Source organism: Abramis brama (assembly GCF_963993115.1).
Source record: "Abramis brama genome assembly, chromosome: 1".
Taxonomy (NCBI): domain Eukaryota; kingdom Metazoa; phylum Chordata; class Actinopteri; order Cypriniformes; family Leuciscidae; genus Abramis; species Abramis brama.
Genome location: NC_139963.1, coordinates 29,704,383 through 29,716,541, shown reverse-complemented (window position 1 = coordinate 29,716,541; position 12,159 = coordinate 29,704,383). Strand labels below are relative to the sequence as shown.

The window sequence follows — 12,159 nt, the reverse complement described above, 5'->3', positions numbered from 1 at the left end:
CAGCAGTTGCACGGAGCTTACAAAACGCGTGTATTGCAACTATAGGCTACATTTAATTTTCTCATCAAACAACTAGACTAACGAATGGCTCGGTATACAACAGAAGAGCCCAGAAAGGGCTTTTTCTCTGTGTAGACCAGCAGTTGGTCTGAATTTGCTATAACCTATAGCCTATTTTCTGGACTGTATAGGCTAAGTCACGTTTTATCATGAAACACGCTGTGATTTATTCCAAAGTGACTCAGGCATTTAACGTTAAATAATCTAAATGTTGACTTTCAAAAGTAGGCGCGCCAAGAAGGCTATTCTCTGTATTTTGGTTCATTTTTGGTGTGCGCCAGAAAGATCTAAAGAGACTGAGACGCGCTAAAGCAGCGCATCATGTTGTTTTATTTATTTTTCAATGACATGATATTTTGTAGTCATTTTGAATACACAAATAAAAATATACATTTTACTGTTTCGAATGATGTCATATTATCTGTATGACTATAAATAACAGAGTATTAAGTTATTTCCCAGCAGTGGAACAAATCCAAGAGATGGCGCTCGCGCATCGCGCTCTCACACAACATAGTAGGCTATCAGTTCTGGCGTTGCTTCATATCGCAGACTGCTCATTATCAAAATGAAACAACCAAACATATAAAAAGTTATTCTGCCTAATTTAATTGGTCTGCGTACAATATAAAGGGCAAGCTGTGCCGCACACAGTCCTACTTGTTATTCCAAACATTTCCCTTGCTGTGAAGACGCTGATTTAGCCTATACGTGTATTTTGGGACTCGACTGCCTTCTTTATATTAATAGTTAGCATCCACATGTTACATTGCAAATATGAAAACTTTTGACTGAATGAGAGATGCGCGACCGTTTCGATTTAAATAAATTAGTTTAGGCTTGGCGTTTAAAATAGGCTAAATGTTGTTTGTAATAAAGGGCACAGTATAGGCTATTTTTATAGGCTATGTAGCCTATATTATTTTATTATACATGGCTACTTATTTTTCATTCGTGTTGTTTTCTGCATTCATTTGTCATACAGTAAGGGAAAGTAAAATAGGCAACACATAGCCTACATGTTAACAGTGTTTATCATGTAAATGTTGTATTTTATTTACAAGTCTTTTACACTATTGCGGAATAGGCTAATATTAAATTATTTTTTTTTTTTTTATGACGCGTTTCTCTCTCAACATGATCCGGCGTGACTTGCACTCATGTGCATGCGACTTATTTTCTGGCAAATACGGTCAGTTAAAAAATGTTGCTGTATTATTACAAAATGCATAGAGTGGAGACCATTCGGGCAAAAAAAACACACAAAACAAACATATTGTGTTCATTACCCCCACCCACATTTGGGCTTAATCACTGTTATTATTAGGAAATGTATTTAGGTGTAGACAAAATCAGTTATGTTTATTTATAAATATGAACGTACCTTGCATCTCCCGGACACTAGCCGTTAGTCTACTTCTTTGGCCTTTTTTTTTTAGCTGCCAGTTCTCAAAATCTGTGTGGAAAAGCTGTGGAGCGCGGAGAGAACGCACAATGGCTTTGCGTTGGAAGTTTTTTTTTTTTTTGGGAAGTTTAGTTGCCAGAGAAAATAACACACCGTTTTGTTTAACATCAATTGATACTCAATATTAATTAAATAAATAAATATAATGTCAGAGAATGCACAAAGCGCATCCTTTTGAGATGTAAATTATAATACATTTTAATAAAACACACAAGGCCTACATCATAAAACTCAGAAGATTATGTATTTTAATATATTATATTATAATACAAATAAAAAGGCGTCATACTTCAGTCGAGTCCCAAAATACGCGTATAGGCTAAATCAGCGTCTTCACAGCAAGGTAAATGTTTGGAATAACAAGTAGGACTGTGTGCGGCACAGCTTGCCCTTTATATTGTACGCAGACCAATTAAATTAGGCAGAATAACTTTTTATATGTTTGGTTGTTTCATTTTGATAATGAGCAGTCTGCGATATGAAGCAACGCCAGAACTGATAGCCTACTATGTTGTGTGAGAGCGCGATGCACGAGCGCCATCTCTTGGATTTGTTCCACTGCTGGGAAATAACTTAATACTCTGTTATTTATAGTCATACAGATAATATGACATCATTCGAAACAGTAAAATGTATATTTTTATTTGTGTATTCAAAATGACTACAAAATATCATGTCATTGAAAAATAAATAAAACAACATGATGCGCTGCTTTAGCGCGTCTCAGTCTCTTTAGATCTTTCTGGCGCACACCAAAAATGAACCAAAATACAGAGAATAGCCTTCTTGGCGCGCCTACTTTTGAAAGTCAACATTTAGATTATTTAACGTTAAATGCCTGAGTCACTTTGGAATAAATCACAGCGTGTTTCATGATAAAACGTGACTTAGCCTATACAGTCCAGAAAATAGGCTATAGGTTATAGCAAATTCAGACCAACTGCTGGTCTACACAGAGAAAAAGCCCTTTCTGGGCTCTTCTGTTGTATACCGAGCCATTCGTTAGTCTAGTTGTTTGATGAGAAAATTAAATGTAGCCTATAGTTGCAATACACGCGTTTTGTAAGCTCCGTGCAACTGCTGCAGCGGACTATTATTATATTAGAAATCTAATACTCAAGCTGTTTTCTCATTTTTCTACTCTTAATATTAAATAAAAAAAACGACTGAACGAAAGATACACGGATTCTCTTGAACCACCACCACGTTTGCGGCAGAAAACTACTGCAGTGCAGCCAAAATGCTCTGTTCGACTTATCTGAGATCCTTTACTCTTCCCTGTGGATGACCTGTGACCTACTTTCTGTAAGATCTGAATTTTTGAACTTGAATTTTTGAACTTGAATTTTAGAAAACTGAATTTGAAGTTCTGAATTTCTTCATCTTGAAAACTTGAATCTGTATTTTTTTAAACTGAATATTTGCAGTATACGAATTCAGAACAAAAAAACTAGCTGTTTGAAAATACATGTCTATAAAATTTAGCCATAAAAACATTTCAATTTGTTAAATTTCAAATGTTCAATATTCGTTTAAAAAAATCAAATTCAGATCTTTTTAAACTACCACCTAAAATTCAATTTTGTTAGATTTCACTTGTAAATAATTCAAATTTACACAATTCAAATTCAAATCATATTGTCATATTTTAAGCTCCATAAAAACCACTTATGCTTGGAGAGGTGGGTATAGCTGATGTAAATAAATAAAGATGATTGAAACAAATTTGTCAGAATCTGTTCATGACCTAAAAAACCTAAAACACTTCTGATGATGAATGATTTTGAAGGCCATTTTAAATGGTAACGTGCGTGCAGTCCTTTTATTGAAGCACATCTGTGTAGTAAATTATTCACTGTGGTTTATTTCATTTGTTTCCTCACACTTGTCCTCAGAATCTGGATAACATACTGAGCACTGTAATTCTCTCGCCATGTGCTAAAAAATGCTCTGATTGAAGTTACTCTTATTCTCTCAAACACTTCAGTGACATATTCCCCGCAAACAAGCAATGTTGTATATTTGTGCAGCTTCCTGTGGTATATGGAATTCAGTACACAAAGATTTCCTGTTTGATCATTTGATGTTGCTTTGATTTTCTGTGAATGGGTGGTTAAGAAATGAAATACTTCTGGGAAGTTGATAGACCTGCAGTGTGAACTCCATTTAAAACAATATTTAAAACTGTTATACTGAATATATTTCTGTCATGACAACTCTCGGAGAGATTGGCATGGTAATGGATATGGCATTATAGTATTTGGTCTTAGCGGAATAGATCTGCTACGCTACTGCTGCTGCAGAGCAAGTACCGAGACTTACTACTGTCAATACATTCACAGACATGCTGCTGCTGCACACACACCTGAAATATGACATGAGGGTGAAGGATGAAGGTGGAGGGTGTCTGATAGCGCATTGCAGACTGCTAACAGCAACTCTACCGGAATTAGTTTGAATGTTGAGCTGCAGCTCATTGGCCGCTGATGCAACAGCAACCAATCAGCTGGGCTAGATGACAATGCGATCGCTACCAAATGCATTAAGGACCTATGAGCCTGTGCTATTATGCCACAACTTGGTATATTCTCTCAAAAAACATCATTATCCCCCATAATAACTACACACACACACACACACACACACACACACACATATATACATATATATATATATATATATATATATATATATATATATTTCTTTCTTTTTTTTGTAGACATTAGGGGATAATGATATTTTTTGAGAGAAAATACAGAATATTTGTACTTTTAATCATTAGTTTTTCCACACTGCAGCACAATTTAAATTCAAGTAAATAAATAATAAGAAGAATAAAATGTGAACTTCTTGGGACATAATGATAGGTTTGTAGTGTTATTTTAAGTATTATTTATATATTACAATACTTGTATTAATATTAAATGTTTTAATGTAAATTGTAATTACATTTTTTGTAATTATGTGCTTTTGTGATTTTTATTAGTTTTTTTTATATGTATATTACTGTCTAGGTTTGATTTATTTTAGTTTAGTTTTATACCCAGTTATTAATTTTAGTGCTTAAACTTATTAACAAAAAAAAAAAAAAAAATCATCTAATATTTATCATTTCTTTTATTTCACTTTTATGAAAAAAACACACACAAAAAAACAAATTATTTGAATCGTTTTAGCTGTAGTTTAGTTAAGGATAACCCTTTAAGTTTGGTACCTCTATTGATTAAATTAGACTTCAGGGAGATACAGATAATGACAATAACCAGCAGATGGCAGTACATGGTTGTTAACTCTACTGTAAGTACAGTAGGACTGCATATCATTTTACATGTTTGCTACATTTTTGTTTTTTTACAAATGTCTTGAGGTGGGTGCATAGATATTTTTCCTGTGCTCACTTCCTGTTCCTTTATTCTTTATCTTTCTCCTTCTATTTGTAACTTGTCGCCTTGTCTTTTAGTTCATGCTTTTCCATAACTAAAGTATGAGCTCAGTCCGACTAAACTAGTTTTACATTTCAGAGAGCTGAGAGTAGAGACTGTAATGCTGTGTGTGTGAGACTAACCCTCACCTCCAATCTGGGGCCTCTCTCTGGGCAGGTCCCAGATGGAAGTGATTACTCTGGGAGGGAGAAATTACAGAGCAAATGTACAGCCCATCAACTTTACACACACACGCAGACAGGCAGACGACAAAGGCAAAAACTGCAAAACTCCCCCTCACTCTCTCTTTCTCTGAGTCGAACACACACACGGCTCTCTTGCTGCCATCATTTTGCCTCCAGCGGTACATTTCCGCTCGGCTCTCTGTCGGGACGACGTGACTGCACGCTAGCCACCTTGTCTCTCCCACTCTGCTCTCAGCGAGCATGTGTGGGTGGGAGTGGGATTGTAAATTCCTAAGGATGAGCCATGTTAAAGGCCTCTATTAAAGTCCTGACGCAAAGCGACTCGCCTGTCAGGAGCCAGAGCCGTAACTTATTACCTGTAAAGAGAGAGAGGATTCGCATTACAAGCTTCACCCTGAGCCCAAACCTCCGCCTCCAGGTCATCTCACGCAGGTCTATAGGGCACACATCCACAATGCACTGCAGTCACATCAAGCAGAAGCTTTTCCAAAAGATACAGCTACATTACGCCAAACTACTATCCAGCTTTCACAGCTAACTATCACTGTTTGTGCAAGACAGTAAGTATACCGCAACTTGAACAAGGAGGACTGCATTTGTGTGTGCAAGCTAACTTTAAAGCTACTTTAAATCATCTTTAAATGATTAGTTCACCCAAATGAAAATTCTGGCATCATTTACTCATCCTCATTGTCTTTCCAAACCTGTATGACATTCTTCTGCTGAACACAAAATAAGATCATCATGAAGAATGCCCCCCCCCCATGCAATAAATGTCAATGGGGACAAAACCACACTTTCATTATATGAACAAAAAAAAACAACTATGAGATTTTATGAAAAATCTTCTTCACACTTTATATTAGGCGGTCTTAACTATGCTATATTGTTTGCATTATACTTGTTACTTTATGCAATTTACTTATTATGTACATACATGTTGGTGCATTATAATTAGGGGCCAAGCACCGAAGGTGCGGAGGCACCTATTGTGTCTGTTCCCGTTCTTATTATTCTTCTTCCGCCATGGGAGTCTATGGCAGCCCATAGGACCGATTGTGGGATTGTGTCGTTTTCCCCATTTTCCGCCATAAAAATATGGCCGCCATTTTGAATTTTCAAAAAAAGCTACTTTTTCGAGCTCCTCCTAGGCCGTTGCTCCGATTTTCACGAAAATTTAACCAGATCATCTACAGACCATGCTGACAAAAAGTTATTGATTCGCTTAACAATTTTCGAAAAAACCCACAAACAAATTTTATGTAGCGCTTGCGAAAACAGACGTAAGGCTTTATTGGATTCAGACCAAACTTGGTACATGTCATCCCAACCATGACCTGAGGCTACATGCTGCGTTTTGGCGCAGCGCCACTTACTGATCCGGAGATATGAAAAATGGCTATTTTTGCTTATAACTTCTCAACAGTTTGCCCAAAAATCATAAAATTGGTCTCGTTAGATTCAGGCCAACATGCTGAGTCGACTGATATCCAATTTTACCATATCGGCCATTTTGAATTTTGTGCTAAAATTCTGTATTTTATGAATGCATGAACGGATTGTTACGAAACTTGGTATGGGTCATCAGCACGATGCCCTGAAGGAGCGTGAGAAGTTTCAAAACAGCGCCACCTAGTGGTGAATTTTTTTTCTTCAAATGCTTATAACTTTGTGTGTGGGCGACTTATTTTCACGAGACTCATCTCATTAGACTCCTGAATCCTTGCCGAGTCCTACGATACCAAACATGCTAGGTTTCGCTTTACGGTTTGTGTAGCGTTGTGATTTAGCGCTTAAAAAACATTTGCCGATATCTTCGAAACCGCTAGTCCGATCGAGACGAAACCACCGTCAGAAGTTTGGAAACATACGTCGATAGCTAAACTTCAATGCCCAAATGTGAAAATATTGATAGTAAGGGGTAGTAAAATCCAATCAAAGTCATGTGTGTCAGTCATTTTTTACGTGTTTTTTCATATAAATGTCTATAACTCCGATGCGAATTGAGATATTTTCACCAAAATTGACACACATATGTATGGGCTCACTCTGAGGACACATGAAAAAAATGGTGGGACTGAGTCTCTTGGTGGCGCTATAATAGAACAAACCATGAAATTCCCATGGACTTCAATAGAGTTGTGTGAAATAAAATGCTATACTAAACAAATGCATAGATGTAATATTACGAAACTCAGAATGTGCCATCAGCACCATCCCCTGAAGGTGCCCAAAATATTTCGAGACAAAATTTCCAAAAAGGCTAATAACTTTTGAATAAATCTGGCTATTGAAATGCCACTGGTCTTAATAGATTCCTTGGGTCAAGCCGAGAACATAGATACCAAGTTTTCTTTATTTGGCCGAACTTCCTGTCCGCCATCTTGATTTTCAGTCAAAAAACACTCTTTTTCAAACTCCTCCTAGACCGTTTGTACGATTTTCACCAAAATCGAATCGTATCATCTCCAGACCGTGCCGACTAAAAGTTATGGATTTCGTGTCGATAGACGAAACCGTTTTCGTATAGCACAGCAGCAAATTTGAGGCATGATGCTAAAAGCACTATTCAGGCTTTATCTCTGCAATGCCTTGACATATTGACACCAAACTTTGTATGTGTCATTGTCACTTCACTCTGATCACATCACATCAGTTTTGTAACTGCTCCACCTATTGGTCGAAAGTGATAATCAATTAAATCATATTTTTTATTAAATCCTCTTTAAATGTCTTTAATTGCTCATTGTTGCAGTTGGTCTGACACTTTCAGATATATTTGCATGTCTTGTCGTCTTATTCTGCTTGGCCCCGATAATTGCTGCTTGCAGCTATATTTATGTTTAAAGTACTTGCATTTAATTAACATATTTACACTGTTAACTTTGTCTTCACCCCTAACCGTAACCCAAAGCCTTACCCCAAAACTCTTATCCATAAACCTAATCCTATAACCATACCTCAAACTCATTAACAGTAAATGTGGAAATTTTCCAGAACAAAATGTATTTAGCAAGTAAATCCATTGTAGGTATTTAATGTTAATACATAGTAGTTAAGGACACCTAATATAAAGTATGACCAAAATATCTTCTTTTGTGTTTTGCAGAAGAAGGATACAGATTTTGATCATGCAGAAGATCATACAGATTTTGAATGACACAAGGGTGAGTAAATGCTGAAATAATTTTCATTTTTGGCTAAACTAGCCTATACCCTGAACAAAGGTAAAAAAATGTTTACACATTTTTGTCTTTCATCTGATTTTATATTGATGCATTTTGCAAAACTCACTTAAAATTTACCTGATATAAAATGTAAGTTCTGAAAGTATTTTGACAAAGAAGATCTAAATTACATATATGTTCAATGATTTACTTGGATTCTGAAGTTGACATTGGATGCAATAATAAATATAATAATGTAGTTTTTGTAACTGATTGTTGTTTCTGCATAGTTGGCTGTAATCGACTGTAATCTCCCAATCTCTGTTTCGGTCCATCTCAATCTTTTGGCAGTGCTGATCTTCAGTGTAAGGACATGCAAGCTCACACAGAAAGCCATCATTATCCTCTCTGGGTGTCCTGCTCTGTAAATAGCCATCACACACAGGCACACAGTCATAACACAGCTGTCGTCACTTTTCTGAACAACAGCTGGTAGCAGAAGTTGTTGTTGCCACACACACACACACACACACACACACACACACACACACACACACACTCTTCAATACTTCCCTTTGGCAAATCCATCCACAGACTCAAGACTTACTTTAAGACAAAGACAAATATGCATGCATCCATGCAAGCTAGCACACATGCACTAGACACACAGCTATAATTTCTATAATTTGTGAAATGAGAACTTCATGAAAACTTTCTACTTTAGCATGTAATGTGTCATTGAAATTCTTATAAGTATATTTGATTTTTGAATATTTATAAAAGAAATTAAGAAATTAATTAAGGCTGCATTTTTTAAAATCTATTTTAAAATGTAATTTATCGCTGTGATTGACAAAGCTGAATTTTTTAGCATCATTACTCCAGTCTTCAGTCACATGATCCTTCAGAAATCATTCTGATATGATGATTTGCTGCTCAAGAAACATTTCTTATTATTATCAATGTTGAAAAATATCTTTTGTGGAAACTGTAATAGGCTACATTTTTTTAAGGATTCTTTGATGAATAGAAAGTAAAAAACAGCATTTATTTGAAATGGAAATTTTTGTAACATTATATGTCTTGACTGTCACTTTTGATCAATTTAATGTGTTCTTGATGAGTAAAAGTTAAAAATAACTTTTAAATAAATATTTATAATGCTCTATTTATAATTGTCTTCTGTACTTTCTTATTCTTTTTTTCCCCCTAGGTGTCCCCCCAAAAAGAGGTCATCTGGTCACACTTAAATATTGATCAGTGATGTCAGTCTCTCTGTGTCACATGCAGACACCTCAACAATGCTACACAGGAAGTAATTCTCGCAAAAGAAGGTGGAAGCAGGAACACAAACTTCTTCCTGTTTGTATATAAAGAGGGAAATGGAAAGATGGAGGGATACTGATAGTAGCTGGGTCAGATGGTCAAGAGCAGGGACACTATACTCGATGGCGGAATGTTTAAATCTTGCGCTTCACGAGATCTCGCAATAAATTTTGAGAACGTGGTATTGTAATTAAATTGATTCATCGTATGTTTTTGAGTTGAGGCAGCAAATACACTTAAGTCAACTTACAAACTAGTTAAGACAGTGAAAACTTAACATGTTAAGTTGAATGAATAAATCAACTTGTCAACTTAAAAAATTACATTGAAACTAAACTGCAAAATCCTTTTTACAGTGTATACCTTCAGACACATGTGAGGGAATGTATGAAACTACTATTTTTAAAGAAAAAGACTCTTGAACAGACATGGTTTTACCACAATATCTTGTCAAATCTAAGCTCCCATATGTCCACATGGGAATGTGCACAAGCACGTGTGGTCTGGTAAACCTTACATTATGGGGGACCAAATGTCCCCACAAAGATAGTAATACCATTTATTATTATTTTTCTTGTGGGGAATTTTTTTGTCCCCATGAGGAAAACAGCCTATAAATCATACTAAATATACAGTATACAGTTTGTACAGTATGAAAACCATTACATCTATGTACATGGTCCCCATAAAACATGGAATGTGTGTGTGTGTGTGTGTGTGTGTGTGTGTGTGTGTCTGTGTGTGTGTGTCTGTGTCTGTGTGTCTGTGTGTGCAAGTGCTAATCAGTATGTGATCTGATGGTTAACATTCCTCTGCCCGCTATTTAGCTTGTCCTTTCATGTCCTAGGGGAAGAGATAAAGGCCATTTAATTCATCAAGCATAAAAATGAGTGAAAACACACACACACGCGCACACACACACACACACACACACACACACACACACACACACACACACACACACACACACACACACATACACATATCAGAAGATCTAAACCCAACATATTTTTGTTTCCATTAAGCTGATAAATGTTAGTTTTGTCTAGTTTCTCCTTTGCTATGTCTGCTTTCTCTATAGCACAGCTTTATTGTTCATAGCATAACCTGTTTAAAAACATCTGCTTTCTCAAACCTGTTGGAGTGAAATAAACAAGAAATTCTGAGAAAATGCTTTGATCTGCATGTTTCTCTAACAGAAGCTGTGAGTGAAGACAGTGGAAGTCTGGGAAGAGTGAAGATCAGTATTAACGCTAAGCTAAAGCTTTACTTTACTTTGGCAAACCATTTACATATATAACGCATGCTAGCGTTAAGCGTGGAGCCAATATGCTCACTATTTCTCCACCTCTGTTATAGCAAGAACAACTAAAAGAAGATTACAAGTAAAATATGTGTCACTGCAATGATGATATTTCAGAATTAAAGACAGTTTTGGGCCTTTTGATCCATGTCCTTTTAGCTTTGATATCATTTATTTACTAGAATACACCTTAACTTTGAGACATGCATGTATTTGAAGTATCATTTTGAAGATTTAAAGAAACTTTGGTAGCACATTATAATAAGGTTTTATTTGTTAACATTAGTTTACTACATTAGTTAATATAAACTCTCAATGAAAAATAAAGCATTTCTTAATATTAATTTCAACATTTATTAATACAGTATTAAAATACGCAAAAGTTGTATCTGTTATTGTAATTTAATGGACCTGAGCTGACATGAACAATTAACAGTTGTATTTCTATTAACTAGCATTAACAAAGATTAATAAATACGGTAACAAATATTCTTCTCGTTGTTAGTTCATGCATGAGCTAACTGTAACCTCAACTACCACGAAGACAAAGGAATCAACCATCCAACACGATTTCAAAGGAATACAAATCAAATTATGAATCAACTAGAACTATAATTAACTATAAAACGTGTACATTAATTCATTTAGCAGATGCTTTTATACAAAACTATTTAGAATATTTTTATAATTAAAATGTATAATAGATTATATGATATATAATTTAAAATGTATACCTAATGCAATGTAAGAATGGATTAACACCTTAAACCCGAAGCGGCCCGAAACCAGACCGACGGGGGGCGCTGTAAACTTATCATCATGTTATCATCACTTTACTTCATATACACTTGCTTGCCCAACACAAAATAGCTGTCATTTTAAAGATTATAAGCTTGGCTTTACAGTGAATATAAGGAATTTGACTAACTCTTAAAAGGTGCTTTTAAATTTTCTTTGGAGGTGTTCCATTACTGGAGGTGCTCCATTTTCATAGCGTGATCGCCCTTTGCTTCCGTCGAACCCGTGTCGCACCACTGCCCGCATTGCTGAAAAAACCTACATGGCTGCTGGGCAGGCAGCCTCGGCAATCTACACTATGACAGCTCACCAGATCTTTCAGGCCAAAATGCTGCAAACGCTGGATGAACAGGGTCCGGATTCTGCTGCCTTCAAGAAACTGCGCTCAGCGACGGACTTAGTGCTCAGTGCT

General features: G+C 35.9%; 1 long non-coding RNA gene across 1 annotated transcript; it reads left to right on the top strand.

Annotated features, from left to right (window-relative positions):
• The first annotated feature begins 8,262 nt into the window (after window positions 1-8,262).
• On the top strand, window positions 8,263-9,923 carry LOC311096136. Its single transcript, XR_014608963.1, has 3 exons — window positions 8,263-8,320; window positions 8,611-8,685; window positions 9,534-9,923. It is a non-coding gene; the product is annotated as an uncharacterized lncRNA (long non-coding RNA).
• Window positions 9,924-12,159: the final 2,236 nt, after the last annotated feature.